The following is a 15,574-nucleotide window of genomic DNA, read 5'->3' on the forward strand; positions in this document are numbered from 1 at the left end:
TAAAGAACTCAAAGAAAAGGGCGGGAGGGATAGCTCAGTGGTTTGAGCATTGGCATTCTAAACCCAGGGTTGTGAGTTCAATCCTTGAAGGGGTCATGTAGGGATCTGGGGCAAAAATTGGGGATTGGTCCTGCTTTGAGCAAACGGTTGGACTAGATGACCTTCTGAGGTCTCTTCCAACCCTGATATTCTGACACCACACCACAATTCACCCAGGAGTTCAAGGATATCATCAAACTCTTCCCCAAACAACTTCAAGAGAAGCTTTGTAACTTCATCCCCCAAGGATCTTCTACATGCTTCCCAAGATATACTAACAAGGAAATTTAGGAAGACCCATCTGGCTGTGGCACTCTTACTGAAGGAATATCTGTACTCCTAGAAACCATTCTCAAACAACTCACCTCACAACGGGGCAGTTTCTTCAAGGACACAACCGACTTCCTCCCGAAATTCCACAACATCAACAACCTCCCTCAGAACACCATACTTTGCTACCATGGATGCCCCTTCCCTACACACCAACATCTCTCACCATGACAGCATCACCCCTACTTCGAATATCCACCCCAAACATCACCAAACTCATCCATTTCATCCTCACCCATAACAATTTTACATTCAACAACAAACACTTTATCCAAACCATGGGAATAGCCATGGGATTAGGATGGCTCCCCAATATGCCAACCTCTTTGTGGGCACTTTTGAGGAAGAATTTCTGTAAAAATGCAACACAAAACCCATGATATACCTGAGAGATATCAATGATATTTTCATCTTCTGGACAGGTGACCTAAACTCCATCATAGATTTCCACCACAACTTCTACAACCATCCCCCATCCATAAAACTCTCTAGAACACTGCCACACCAGCATAAACTTCCTGGACACCACAGTTAGTTTCAGCATTGGAACCCTACAGACAACTGTATACAAGAAACTCACAGATCCCCACGCTTACCTTCACAGATCCAGTGGCCACCACTGTGACACTGATTCCTCTTTCCCAGACTTGAAGAGGAGCTCGAAAGCTTCTCTTTCACCAACAGAAGTTAGTCCAGTAGATGATAGTACCTCACCCACTTTACCTCAATATGTGGCATAAGCAACCTCAAATCTTGGCACCCTCTTCTCACCCAAAAAGAAACATTTCTTCTAACCTAGAACCAGTACCTTAGATGGTGATAATACATAACCAAGAGAACCATTTTAAACCCAAAGGCATAACAAACTCAGAAGATCCTAAGCCAATTGAAAAGGAGAATATAGATACTGTCCATGTAGAGTGGTAGGCCACAAGGGAGTCCCACTGGGTCATATCCAGCTGTTGAGAGTAGTAAAATATCTGGATCACTAGAAGCCCAGGCAAGAGACTGAAGGAGCATGTCCCAAGTCCCACTGTTCTTTGTACTTTCAAAGGATTGTGGGATATGGTGAGTCTTGGGCCGCCATCTTACCCCTTTTTTTTTTTTTAAGTCACATAACAGAACACTAAGCACTGAGAGCAAGTGTTAATGAATTTGAGATGTAAAAATGAAAAGCTGGTCACAGTAGAGCCCTACTGGGATTCTAGAGATGGAGATAGGATGGGGAAGATGTATACATGAGGGGGTACCCTGAATTCCTGGATGTCTCCTCAGCCTGAGCCCTCTTTCCTGCTCTCAAAAGCATATACTAAAGTTCAGGATTGCAGGACTGCAAATAGAGAGATTTCTGACCCTTTTTATTAATTGTGAGACAGATAATGGCAGCTGGAAGAAATGGAAGAAAGACTGACAGGAGCTGTAGGGCTAAAATCTCAGAACCATTCCCACACGTTATCCTCCCAGATGGTTCTATGAGGGAGTACCAGTCATCCTACAATATGAGTATTTGTGCCCTTCTTTTATTGTCCATTGCATCAATTTGGGCTGTGAAGTTTTCATTTTCCTTGGCTAAGCTTGCTCTTGGAGTGCTGTTGCTTAATGTAAATTCCAAATCAGATTGTTTCTTGTGCACATGTAAGTCATGAGCCCAGCCTTTTACATTTATGTTCAACGGTACTGTGTCTTATAATGAATCCAACGTTTGTGTAATTAGCTCTGCTTTTTGCCATCCTACTGGAGCTTTTAAAAGCTCAAATCTTTATCAGGGTTAAGAGTTGAAACACACGTCACAGTTGATGCAACAGCTTGTCCTGGCGCCGGTGTAAACTGAAAAGCTTGCTGCTTCATAACCAGCTGGTTATTCCGTTCCTTAGGTGTTGTGGGTTAGATTCACTGTCTTGTACTTTTTGTGTTCTGATTTTCTGAAGTGTGCTCCACCTACTGTACTTTGCACTGTTGTAGGAGGTGCCGGCTCAGTTCCCTGCTGTTTCCTGTGTGACCTTGGCAAGTCACGTCGTGTGCCTGTGCTACTGAGCTCCTCCTCTGGGAGATGGGGATCACAAGTACTTCTCTGGCTCAGCGGAATGTTCTGGGGGGCTCAGGTGCTACACTAATAGACGCAGTGTAGGCATTTAGATAGGGCAAAGGTGAATTAGGCCCTGTAAGTTGTTCAAAGGAGAAATCAGGAGAGTGAAGTGTTCATTTTGGTACCTAATAAATTCTAATGGGGGAATAGGGAAATCTCTTGTGCTGTACCTCAGCTTCTCCCTGCTGGCATAAAAAAGAATGACAGTTACGAGCCTGGTAGATAAAAAACACCCTTACAAAGCTAGGGCCTCTCTGGGCTGGTACATTAACAGGGTGTCTACAATACCCCGGCTAGCTGATATTTCAAGAAAAGGAGCGAGTCTCTAAATAGTATTTCAGTTACTCACCCAGCTAATGTGTTAAGTGTGGCTTTATGCCTTCGGGAGCCAACTACGTGGGAAAGATCAAAGTAACAAATGACAGCAGACACATACTCACCAGAGCTTTCCGTCTGCTGAACTGTCAAGCGTCAAACTGTCATCCTCCAACTCTAAGTATACCAAAGAGGTGAGAGTAGCTCCTTCACACATATCAACCAATACTAGCTCCAAATTCCAAAGCAGCCTCCAAAGAAGAGATCTTGTTGGGACAGCTGCTTGTGTGTGTCCTTTCCACATGAGCGCTTACCATGTGATATGTTAATTTAGATCAGGGGTTCTCAAACTGGGGGTTGTGACCCCTCAGGGGGTCGTGAGGTTATTACATGGGGGTCATGAGCTGTCAGCCTCCACCCCCAAACCCTGTTTCATATTGTTTTTAATTTATAAGGGGGGTCACATGCAGAGACTTGTTGTGTGAAAGGGATCACCAGTACAAAAGTTTGAGAACCACTGATTTCGATGGACAGTGGTCAGGAGTTCTTTTTCAACACAGTGGCTGGTAACAGGAATGGCCATGAAGATTCTCCTGTGTTAGAGAAGTCAAAGAACGGAAGTTCTGATTATTTCCTTTTTGATTATAAAAACTCTCATTGGCTGAGGCTAAATACAGTCCATGTACAGTGTTTAAAGTTTCATAACCACAAGCTTATTTAGGAGCCAGTCAACACCACTCCTCAGACTGCCTCAGTGACATAAGGCATTCCTCTATCTCAGGGGTGGGCAAACTTTTTGGCCCAAGGGCCATATTGTGGTGCAAAACTGTCTGGAGGGCCGGGTAGGGAAGGCTGTGTCTCCCCAAACAGCCTGGCTCCTGACCGCCCCCTCTCGGGAACCCACCCCCTATCCTACTCTCCCCCTGTTCCCTGTCCCCTGACTGCCCCCCCAGACCCCATCCACACCCCCGCCCCCTGACAGGCCCCTGGGACCCCAGCCCCTATCCAGTCCCCCCACTCCCTGCCTGCTTACCATGCAGCTCAGAGCAGCAGGAGCTCGCCCGGCTGGCCAGAGCCAGCTGCGCTGCCAGCATGGCCGTGGGGGAGGGTCCGAGGGCTGGCCTCCCTGGCCAGGAGCTCAAGGGCCAGGCAGGACAGTTCTGTGGCCCAGATGTGCCCCACAGGCTGTAGTTTGCCCACCTCTGCTTTATCTGGTAAGGCAGAAAAGAGAGACTTTATCATAACATCAGAATTATCATTCACTGGCTAAAGAGCCTGAACGGTATTTTAAGCATTAGCTGGAAAAGGCGGCATAGGCCTACTACCTAGGATATAGGAAAATCAGGTAATCAGAGCAGGAGCAATCCTTCAAGGGATAGACATAAAAAATTATTTTGTACCTACAGAATATTTTAACACTAGTTCTGAATAAGAATGCTATGCAAAAGTCTTTCACATTTTACACATCCATAAAATGACCAAATTTTAGAGGGTAATTTATTACATCATTAATCTAAGGAGATTGCCTTTAGAAACACCTGCTAAATTTTAAAGTGCATGCTGTAAGGAGTTCATGTTCAGAATTTTACTACAAAAATCTGATATTTAAGTTAAACTAGCACAAACATTTAACTGCATTTAAGCAAAAAAAATCTGAAGAAACTTCTGTTTTGTATTAATCTGTAATGCCTAGACCAAAGCATCTGTGTATTTTATTCATCTTCTGTGCAGCAACTTCATGGTCATTCAACTAATTTACTACTTCCCTTCACTGTTATATGTATTTTCATATTGGTTTTTGGCCAGGTTACTGTAATACTGTTATCATACTTCCATAACTCAAGAGATTTATAGTTGAAGAAATAGATCCATCAAAACACAGCTTATATATAACAGAGCTGAAATTTCATGCAGTATACCATTCAGATACAAGACTATTAAGAATAGTGATACGAGTTACCTGTGTTTGGATGGATGTAACAGAGCTGAAATTTCATGCAGTATACCATTCAGACACAGGCCTATTGATACAGTGTAGGTTTTTAAGGAGGTTAACCAACCTTATAAAGTCAATGAGGCAACAAAAAATAAAAAATTCAGCATTAACTCGGCCCTTGTGGTGCTTCCCTTGTGTCCTACAGCAAAATGAGGGCCACAGCGTGCCAGACGATCTTAGCAATTTTTAATTAGAAGTAGCACTGCTACAGAATAATTGGTTGCTGTAATATTGATGTTTGTACCTTTGCAGTTGAGTGAACTGTTTCGCTCCTTCATTCTTTTCCCTTTGAGATGCCAGTGCTTGAGCGTGCGCTTTCTCTTGCCTGGGGATGAATGCCAGAGAGGTTCTTCCCTCCATGAACCAGTGATGCTGCAGACAAACGTTGGTCCAAGTGGGATGTTTTTATTGTTTGGTATCCCTTTATTTGGCTCCTCTGAGCATTCTCATTATAATCCAGACCTTGTTCTTTCTGATTCTGTCTTGACTATGCCTGTAGCACCTGCTGACAGCCACTGAGCAAAACACATGAACACTGGGCCTTCTGTCCCCACAATTCTACAGTGCCTTCATGATTCTGCTAGCACCTGCCAGCACGAGAAACTAGAATTCAGAGTTGGGCTTCTGAATCTGGATAACCAGCAGAATAGTACGTTGTGGGCCAAGTCTGAATAACTAGTATGACACATTGCCCCATATTCTTCATAGAGATATTATTATGATATAATTATGGCATGACTATGATGTACTTAATGCAATATAGGTCACGTGAGATATCACTGGAAAGGTTATGATTTACTGAGTATGATTATCCTATTTGTATGCATGTATCATTTTGGTATCTGAAGTTAGGAATATTGTCTATTCATCTATTACAAATGTATTTACACTTGGGGAACACCCACTAGACAGAATGCAATCAGTCTAGATGGCTGGTGGGAAGGGCCATTAGGGAGAACAATAGGTCTTAGAATATGCTAATCTTCCACTGGGGAGCCTTTCTGAGGATGCTACAAACAGCTTCTGAGTCATGGCTGCTATGGCCCTACAGAGACATGTGACCAAGTCACCTTGTACTGTACTCCATCATAGAATACTAGGGTTTTTCCACTGACTGGGTGTGGGAATCAAACTGGGATACAAAGTTCCCACCGTACGCAAAAGCTACTTAGGGCAGGGGAGTGACATCATTATGCTGCTTCTTCACTGACTCCCTGCCCAAGATGACAGCTGGAAACACCTGAGAAACAAGGACTGAATTGGGGGAGAAGGGTTGAACACAGGCTAGAGGGATTTCTAGTCTGTGAAAGGAACACCTGGAGTTTTAAGCTGTAAGCAAGTGCAGCTTGCCCTCAAGAATCTCTCCAAACTGTCTAAACCAACAATTAGGGTGAGAACTTGCTACTCATATCTGATTTCTTTAGTGTATTTTAAGCTTAGACTGTGTTTTTGTTTATTTGCTAGGTAATCTGCTTTGATCTGTTTGCTATCCCTTATAATCACTTAAAATCTATCTTTTATAATTAATAAACTTGTTCTGGTTTGTGTAAAACCAGTATGTGGAAATCAGAACTGGGGGCAAAAAGCTGTTGCATATCTCTCTCCACATTGAGGGAGGGGGTTAATTTTATGAGCTTATGCTGTACAGTTCTCTGTGCAGCGCAAGATGGTATAATTTTGAGTTTCCCCTCCAGAATGGGTGTGTGCCTTAGGAACTGGGAGGTGTCTTAGCTAAGCCTTCCCATTCAGAGCTGATTTCAGTATCAGTGTGTGTAGCTGCAGCTGGGTCTCCCTACTTGTGTGCTGGTGAAAGGGTGAGCCCGGGAGCATGTCTGCAGCTTGTCACAGCGTTACCAAGTGAGTGGGAGCCCAGGCTGGTGGGTCAGAGGCCTCAATCATACCCCAGTTCCAATTGGCACCCCGAAGGGGGGAACCCATCACAACTAGAACTAGCTAATCTATCTATCTTTTTCACCAGTGTAGGGTGCCTACTGTATACTAACAAAAATGAGCATGTATGTATTATGTTTCAAACAGCTTCCCTGGTCACAGGACTCAGTGCAAGATCTAGAGCTAGTAGCTCTTTTGAGTTTACTTTGGATTCTTTATTCTGGATATTGTTCATGGACATGTAACAGAACTTACTCTTCAGACAGCACATAGAAAGAGGTCATGACTATACAAATTATACAACTCCTTCCCACCTTGTGTTTCAGTGGCTTCCAACTAGCATTTGGCTAGTTGACAAGTAGAAAGAGGGTACGTTGCAATGTAAATCCAAGGTTAGTAGAAGTCAAGTTAGCAAACCCTGGGTTTGTTGGTCTAAGGCTTGAGCATCTGTACTAATTTGTAACCCCAGGTCAGGAATTATTGAACCCTGGGTTCCAGCATCTACACTGCATTATGCGGGCTCAAGTCCAACCACCCATATTCCAGACTTCCTAGCACCCTCCCAAAATATAACTACTCTAGCCCATTTTTCGTGTTACAGTGTGAACAAACTTGGCTGTCCACAGGACAAAGAAAGTCAGCCCCTGGGATTGTGGGATACTTTTGGTGGACTCCCAGAGCACAAGTCTAGAGGGGATGGTGTGGCTCTGGGAACCTGGCTTAGCACAATTTGTGTGTAGGTGGAAGGGGAGTTTAGGCATGAGCCTGAGTTTGAATCCTGGACTTACACTGCAGTGTAGACACAGCCAGAGACTTTCTAACTGCCAGTTATCACACTCTGTCCAGGATATGAAAGAAGATATGTTTTCTTTAGCCTACACATCATAGAGATTCTGCAGTTGGAACTTGGTAAACAAGTCAGAGTCAGAAAATAAAGCAGTTCTCTCACCATACCTAAATCTGCTAGTCACTGCCAATAGGTATAAAAAAATCAAAACTTATTTTTGTCACTAAATTATGCCGATACAATGTAGAGTATAGTGAGCATATCCATTGAGCAATAAGCTGCCATTTGTATAACTAGCAGAGTTAAATAGGTACTTTAAAGCTTCTTAATCTAATTTCTAACAAATACATAGGAAATCTGGATTCAGTTTTCTAATATAATGGCTCTGTCAAAATCTCTTAAACTTTCACTTTTGGGGGAAAGAAATTAAAGCTTTGGAAATGCAGTCTCTACTGGCTCAATCTGGTCTGCTCTGAGAGTTAGAACCCTAAGAAGCATTATAAAATACATCTAACAAGTCCATCTGTATTCTGTCCTGTCATCAAGTCAGAGACAATGTCAAATTAAAAATTATGGGCTACTGGGGTTGCAAGTCAGCAAAATTTGGCGGTGTATTTAAAAACAAAAATTAACAGTATTACAAATATTCCTTATGTGCTGGCTGAATATCTTATTTTATCTCAATTTCTGCTGTTTACTCCTTGCATTTTCCTCAATCTGAATAACTTTCACCTTTGCACATAGTCAGTTGCAATTTCAGGCTCTCCATGCTGCAAATACTGCAGGGAGATGTGAATTTGTGTGCGTTCATATTTTATTTTAATTGGTTTCCAGTGGAATTTTTGAATTAAGAAAAAATCTCTGGGAAGCATTTCTGTTACTCTGAGGATTTATAAAAGCTCAGTTTTTCAAAATGTAAATTTTTCACAAATGCAAATTTGATCTAATAGCATCACTTTAAATTGTGTAGTAGGTACCTTACATCTCTTCAAATGTGCTTGTTTAAAAAATTTAAAAACGGAGGGCAAAGAAAATCATTCAGCATATAATAAAAAATAAGAACAGTTAATACTTTCATTAAGTGAATGAAGAGTTAAGCCACAGAAGATTTTTAATTTAGATCTGATCCAAAGCTCATTGAAGTTAATCAAAAGACTCCCTTTGACTTCAGTGGGCTTAAAGTCAGACCCTTATTTTCTAGTGCCTACGTGAGTTGAAGTTAGATCTGGTAGCCCCCATGGGACTGCGGGCAGGGGCAGCGACAAGCATTCTTGGCATCTTGTCTATTATTCACTGTCTCAGAAAATAGATTCTTATGTTTAATCTATTTTAGGTACTTTGATGGCTGCCTTTACCATAATGTCTGAGCTCCTCATAATCTGCAATGTATTTATCCTCAGAAGCCCTCTCTGAGATAAGGAGTATTACCCCTATTTTACAGTCAGGGAACTGAACAACAGGGAGGCTAAGTGACTTACCCAAGATCACATAAGAAGTCTGTGGCAGAGCAGGGAATTACTCTCCTGTTTTAAGAGAGAGAAGCTAGCACCCTCATCTCTTGATCATTTTTCCTCTCAAATGCAGTGAGTTATTCCTGAGTTCGTAGTAGCTGTAGGGGTTTGATACAAAATCACGGCCCCTACCCTATTTACATGTATTTAAATGTGCAATGCATTAGTTGTGTAATATTTATAATCAAAATAACTGCATCTAGCTCCAAAATTGATTTAGACTTATTTATTTGGGTATTAGTGCCTAAAAAGGAATGCACAGACCTAGGCCTGAGTCTCTGTCTTGAACAGATATGGGCAAACTACGGCCCGTGAGTTGTTTTAAGCTGGCCCGTGAACCACACCACTCAGCTCAGCCCCATTCTGGCCAGGGCCCTGGGTCGAGGCCACACCACGTGGGTCAGCCCCGCTCCAGCTGGGGCGCTGGGTTGGGGGCTGCAAAACACAGTTCTCGGAAGCCACAGCATGGCCCTGCTCCGGCTGCTACATGCAGTGCCTGCAGATGGAGTAGCTTGCAGAACCGCCTGGCTGCGCCTCCATGTAGGAGCCAGAGAAGGGACATGCCACTGCTTCCGGGAGTCACTTGAGGTAAGCGTCGCTCTGAGCCTGCACCCTCAGCCTCTCCCAACACCCCAACCCCCTGCCCCAGCCCTGATCCTCCTCCCTCTCTCCAATATCCTCAGTCCTAGCCCAGAGCACCAACCCCACCCCAGAGCCTGCACCCCCTCCCGTACCCCAATCCCAATTTTGTGAGTATTCATGGCCCACCATACAATTTGTATTGCCCGATATGGCCCTCAGGGGAAAAAGTTTGCCCACCCTTGGTCTAGAACCAGGTGTTATTCTTAGAAGATGACTGTCATAATTCTTAGTACCTAATAGTCTACAGTATTTCTAATAGTTTTGCATTGCAGAATCACAGACTGCAGTTTCAAGGATGAGAAATAATAAACATGGCACTTGATTATCTCTGCTGTTTTTAGATGCTGTCATGGCTACAGAATAGAGGACAAGAAGTAATGACATCATTCAGACGTATGCAATGGTACAATACTTACTGCTTTGTTAGTAGATGCTGCTTCTATGTTCTTCAGATTATGTTGGTGTCCTATAAATTATATTTTTGGTTCCGATTATGGAAGAGAAGTGCAACCTGGCTTTCAAAAATCTCACACCAAAATAACTAGTGCTCCCACTATACCGATAGAGTAGTTGGCTTTTCCATCTCTCTCATGTGTGTATATAGAGTCATTTACCATTTGTTTTCTTTAATTTTTACTGTAGATTCATTTATAAAATAAGCAAAATAAATTGAGTAAATTTACTTGCTAATCATCTAAACAAGCAACAACATAATATTGTATATAAATATAATTGTACTATATAAAAAATACACATTGTAAATGACGGTGTATCAATGCAAGCCTAATTTCAGTGACAGCCTTTTACCCATCTATCTAACACCACACTGTGCAAAATTAAATCACCATTATTCATACCCTCTTGTCATGCTGATTAATAATAGAGTATAATTAACTTTGTGCAATTTACAAAAGAAGGAAGCAAACACCTTTCATTATTCACCGTTTGCTGCCTAGGATTGGACGTCTAAAAGATACATTAAGTTAGGCATTTTCATGGATTATAACTCAGACAGTGCGTATGGCACTTTATAGATAGATACAACATGGTCTCTTTCATGAGGCACTTACCACTATGAATATATAAACTGTGTTAATTTTTAATGAGATTCTGCATCTCTCTCTTCCCCATCCTCTTCCCTCTACCTAATATAGTAATGTTGCAATATCAGAGAAGTCCCAAGTCTGTCCAGGTACAAAGGAACATATGCATTGGACAGCGATATCATAAAGACACCATTGTCCTCCCACAGAGAATGTGTATCACTGCCCCCTCCTTGATAGAATACCTGATCTACTCAAGCATCTGGTTGTCTTTCAATAGCTGCACCCTACAGTGGATATATGCCTTAATATTACTATATAGGGCCATGGTCTCACCTCTGTCTTTGCATTGAACCCTCACTGGTGTTAATTTATCCCAGAAATCCTTTGCTATGGGATGTGGCAAATCAACAGGAATAAAGGCCAAGCAGTGTGTAAATGCTGAGTTTTTAAATTTTACTATTTCCTTCAGCTTTGTCACAGCTTTTTATGACTTTACTTGTTGTTGCAGGCATCCTGCATCTTTCAATTCGAATCAAATCTGATCTGAGAGAATGTGAAAAGTGGAAAGCCCTGTAGTGGGATTTGTAAGATCCTGAAGACAATGAAGAGAACCTGCATTACAATATGTTTTCCCCATCTTACAGAACCTGCAGAAGGCTTAACAAAATACTAAACTACTTCACCAGTGAAGACTATAGCACACAATGGGTAGAAGATAAAATGCAGATAAGACCCAATGGCTCTGTGCTGGTTTCATATTTTTAATGGTTTACTAAAGCAGGGGAGGGGAATCCTTTCCAGCCTTTTTTTGTTTGTTTGTTTGTTTGGGTTTTTTTGTTCAATTTTCATTTCCTCTGTCCTAAATAGGATCTGCAATAACCTGGGTAATTTCACTTCCCCACTCCCCATCTCAAAACCACCTCAGTATTTTTGTTGAAATGCTATTTTATAACTATTTACAACTATACTCCAGTGACTCACGACCTAGTGAGCCTCACTAAATCCCACTAGGGGCTAAGATACTCACTGTGACCAGGACCGGCTCTAGGCACCAGCAAAGCAAGCGCGTGCTTAGGGCGGCACGTTTCCAGGAGTGGCGTTCTGGCCATCCTTTCCCCCCCCCCACCCCGCTCCCAGCCCTGCTCAGTCAGCCAATGAGCCCCTGCGTGGGGGCGGGGCAGTGAGCTCAGCGTGGGGGTCCCGGCCGGGGGTGGTCCCTGCCCTGGCCTCCTGCTGCTGGGGGGAGTGGGGTGATGCAGCTCCCCCGCCCACCCTGCCGCATGTGTCACAAGTGGCGGAGGAGCTGGAGCCAAGCGGAGCCCGGGATCGGAGCAGGACCCACGGCCAGTAAGGGACCCGCTGCCCCGACCGGCTCAGTGCTGGGTGGGTGCCCCTGGTCCTCCCCCGTCCCCACGGCTGACCTGCTCCCCAGCTGTTTTGTCGGTTACTGTCCCCTCTGCGGGGGTGGGGCTGGGTCTGAGATCGGGCTGGGGGCCTATGGGCGGGATGTACAGCCCTGAGCACTTCACTCCAAACACTGCTATAGCATTACGCATTCTTTTAACATTACCAGTATCAGTGGCTTCTGGTGAGCGCAGTTTCTCAAAACGGAAATTACTAAAAAATTATTTGAGGTCCACCATGTCTCAGAATCGTTTGTCAGGACTCGCATTAACTTCACTTGAAAGTACCATTGCAAAAAATTTAGATTTCACTGAATTATTAAAAGACTATGCAAGTATAAAAACCAGAAAAATTCCGTTCATATAAATTCTTTTAATTTATGAGAAACTGGGTGCACCGGAAGACACTAACGTTTTTCATTACAGTGTATAGTTGAACCCAAATTGTTTTAACTGTGATTTTGTTAAAATTAAATGAATATACTAGTAGGGAATTGTTTTATTTCACTAACTACAAATTCTCTGTTTTCATTTTTTTTATTTTAAACAGACAAAACAAAAACATTGCAAAGTGCAAATGTGTAAAAGCCAAAATAAGGGGTGGCCAAAAAACTTAGGGTATGTCTACACTACGGAATTAGGTCGAATTTATAGAAGTCTGTTTTTTAGAAATCGGTTTTATATATTCGAGTGTGTGTGTCCCCACAGAAAATGCTCTAAGTGCATTAAGTGCATTAACTCGGCGGAGTGCTTCCACAGTACCGAGGCTAGAGTCGACTTCCGGAGCATTGCACTGTGGGTAGCTATCCCACAGTTCCCGCAGTCTCCGCTGCCCATTGGAATTCTGGGTTGAGATCCCAATGCCTGATGGGGCTAAAACATTGTCGCGGGTGGTTCTGGGTACATATCATCAGGCCCCCGTTCCCTCCCTCCCTCCGTGAAAGCAAGGGCAGACAATTGTTTCGCGCCTTTTTTCCTGAGTTACCTGTGCAGATGCCATACCACGGCAAGCATGGAGCCCGCTCAGGTAACCGTCACCGTATGTCTCCTGGGTGCTGGCAGACGTGGTACTGCATTGCTACACAGCAGTACCAACCCCTTGCCTTGTGGCAGCAGATGGTACAGTACGACTGGTAGCCGTCATCATCTTGTCCGAGGTGCTCCTGGCCACGTCGACCAGGAGCGCCTGGGCAGATATGGTGCAGAGACTAAATTTGGAGTGACTTGACCAGGTCATTCTCTTTAGTCCTGCAGTCAGTCCTATTAAACCGTCTTATGGTGAGCAGGCAGACGATACGGTTTGCTAGCAGACCTATTGCATCATCTTCTGCCGGGCAGCCATGAGATGTGGATGGCATGCAGTCCTTCTGCACCGTCTGCTGCCAGCCAAAGATGTAAAAGATAGATGGAGTGGATCAAAACAAGAAATAGACCAGATTTGTTTTGTATTCATTTGCTTCCCCCCACCCACCCGTCTAGGGGACTCATTCCTCTAGGTCACACTGCAGTCACTCACAGAGAAGGTGCAGTGAGGTAAATCTAGCCATGTATCAATGAGAGGCCAGACTAACCTCCTTGTTCCAATAAGAACAATAACTTAGGTGCACCATTTCTTATTGGAACCCTCCGTGAAGTCCTGCCTGAAATACTCCTGGATGTAAAGCCACCCCCTTTGTTGATTTTAGTTCCCTGAAGCCAACCCTGTAAGCCATGTCATCAGTCGCCCCTCCCTCCATCAGAGCAACAGCAGACAATCGTTCCGCGCCTTTTTTCTGTGCGGACGCCATACCAAGGCAAGCAAGGAGGCCGCTCAGCTCACTTTGGCAATTAGGAGCACATTAAACACCACACACATTATCCAGCAGTATATGCAGCACCAGAACCTGGCAGAGTGATACCAGGCAAGGAGGCGATGTCAGTGCGGTCACGTGAGTGATCAGGACATGGACACAGATTTCTCTGCCAATGCATGCATCATGGTGCTAATGGGGCAGGTTAATGCTATGGAACGCCGATTCTGGGCTCGGGAAACAAGCACAGATTGGTGGGACCGCATAGTGTTGCAGGTCTGGGACGATTCCCAGTGGCTGCGAAACTTTCGTATGCATAAGGGCACTTTCATGGAACTTTGTGACTTGCTTTCCCCTGCCCTGAAGCGCATGACTACCAAGATGAGAGCAGCCCTCACAGTTGAGAAGCGAGTGGCAATAGTCCTGTGGAAGCTTGCAACGCCAGACAGCTACCGGTCAGTTGGGAATCAATTTGGAGTGGGCAAATCTACTGTTGGGGCTGCTGTGATGCAAGTAGCCCACGCAATCAAAGATCTGCTGATATCAAGGGTAGTGACCCTGGGAAATGTGCAGGTCACACTAGATGGCTTTGCTGCAATGGGATTCCCTAACTGTGGTGGGGCCATAGACGGAACCCATATCCCTATCTTGGCACCGGAGCACCAAGCCGCCGAGTACATAAACCGCAAGGGGTACTTTTCAGTAGTGCTGCAAGCTCTGGTGGATCACAAGGGACGTTTCACCAACATCAACGTGGGATGGCCGGGAAAGGTACATGACGCTCGCATCTTCAGGAACTCTGGTCTGTTTCAAAAGCTGCAGGTAGGGACTTTATTCCCAGACCAGAAAATAACGGTTGGGGACATTGAAATGCCTATATGTATCCTTGGGGACCCAGCCTACCCCTTAATGTCATGGCTCATGAAGCCGTACACAGGCAGCCTGGACAGTAGTCAGGAGCTGTTCAACTACAGGCTGAGCAAGTGCAGAATGGTAGTAGAATGTGCATTTGGACGTTTAAAGGCGCGCTGGCGCAGTTTACTGACTTGCTTAGACCTCAGAGAAACCAATGTTCCCACTGTTATTACTGCTTGCTGTGTGCTCCACAATATCTGTGAGAGTAAGGGGGAGATGTTTATGGCGGGGTGGGAGGTTGAGGCAAATCACCTGGCTGCTGGTTACATGCAGCTGGACACCAGGGCGGTTAGAAGAGCACAGGAGGGTGCGGTACGCATCAGAGAAGCTTTGAAAACCAGTTTCATGACTGGCCAGGCTACGGTGTGAAAGTTCTCTTTGTTTCTCCTTGATGAAACCCCCTGCTCCTTGGTTCACTCTACTTCCCTTCAAGCTAACCACCCTCCCCTCCTCCCTTTAATCATTGCTTGCAGAGGCAATAAAGTCATTGTTGCTTCACATTCATGCATTCTTTATTCATTCATCACACAAATAGGGGGACGACTACCAAGGTAGCCCAGGAGGGGTGGTGGAGAAGGGAAGGAAAATGCCACACAGCACTTTAAAAGTTTACAACTTTAAAATTTATTGAATGCCAGCCTTCTTTTTTTTGGGCAATCCTCTGTGGCGGAGTGGCTGGTTGGCCGGTGGCCCCACCACCGTGTTCTTGGGCGTCTGGGTGTGGAGGCTATGGAACTTGGGGAGGAGGGCAGTTGGTTACAGAGGGGCTGCAGTGGCAGTCTGTGCTCCAGCTGCCTTTGCTGCAGCTCAACCATACACTGGAG

The 15,574-nt window shown here is 44.4% G+C and overlaps 1 long non-coding RNA gene across 2 annotated transcripts; it reads left to right on the forward strand.

Annotated features, from left to right (window-relative positions):
- Positions 1-5,027: 5,027 nt before the first annotated feature.
- LOC140905023 (uncharacterized) lies at positions 5,028-12,526 on the forward strand. 2 transcript variants are annotated; one of them, XR_012156713.1, is made up of 4 exons: positions 5,028-6,156; positions 6,804-7,048; positions 9,938-9,999; positions 11,151-12,526. It is a non-coding gene; the product is annotated as an uncharacterized lncRNA (long non-coding RNA). The 2 variants fall into 2 exon arrangements; XR_012156712.1 differs by having other exon boundaries at positions 6,804-7,025.
- The last annotated feature ends 3,048 nt before the right edge of the window (positions 12,527-15,574 follow it).

The sequence above is a fragment of the Lepidochelys kempii genome, chromosome 1 (genome assembly GCF_965140265.1).
Source record: "Lepidochelys kempii isolate rLepKem1 chromosome 1, rLepKem1.hap2, whole genome shotgun sequence".
Classification (NCBI taxonomy): domain Eukaryota; kingdom Metazoa; phylum Chordata; order Testudines; family Cheloniidae; genus Lepidochelys; species Lepidochelys kempii.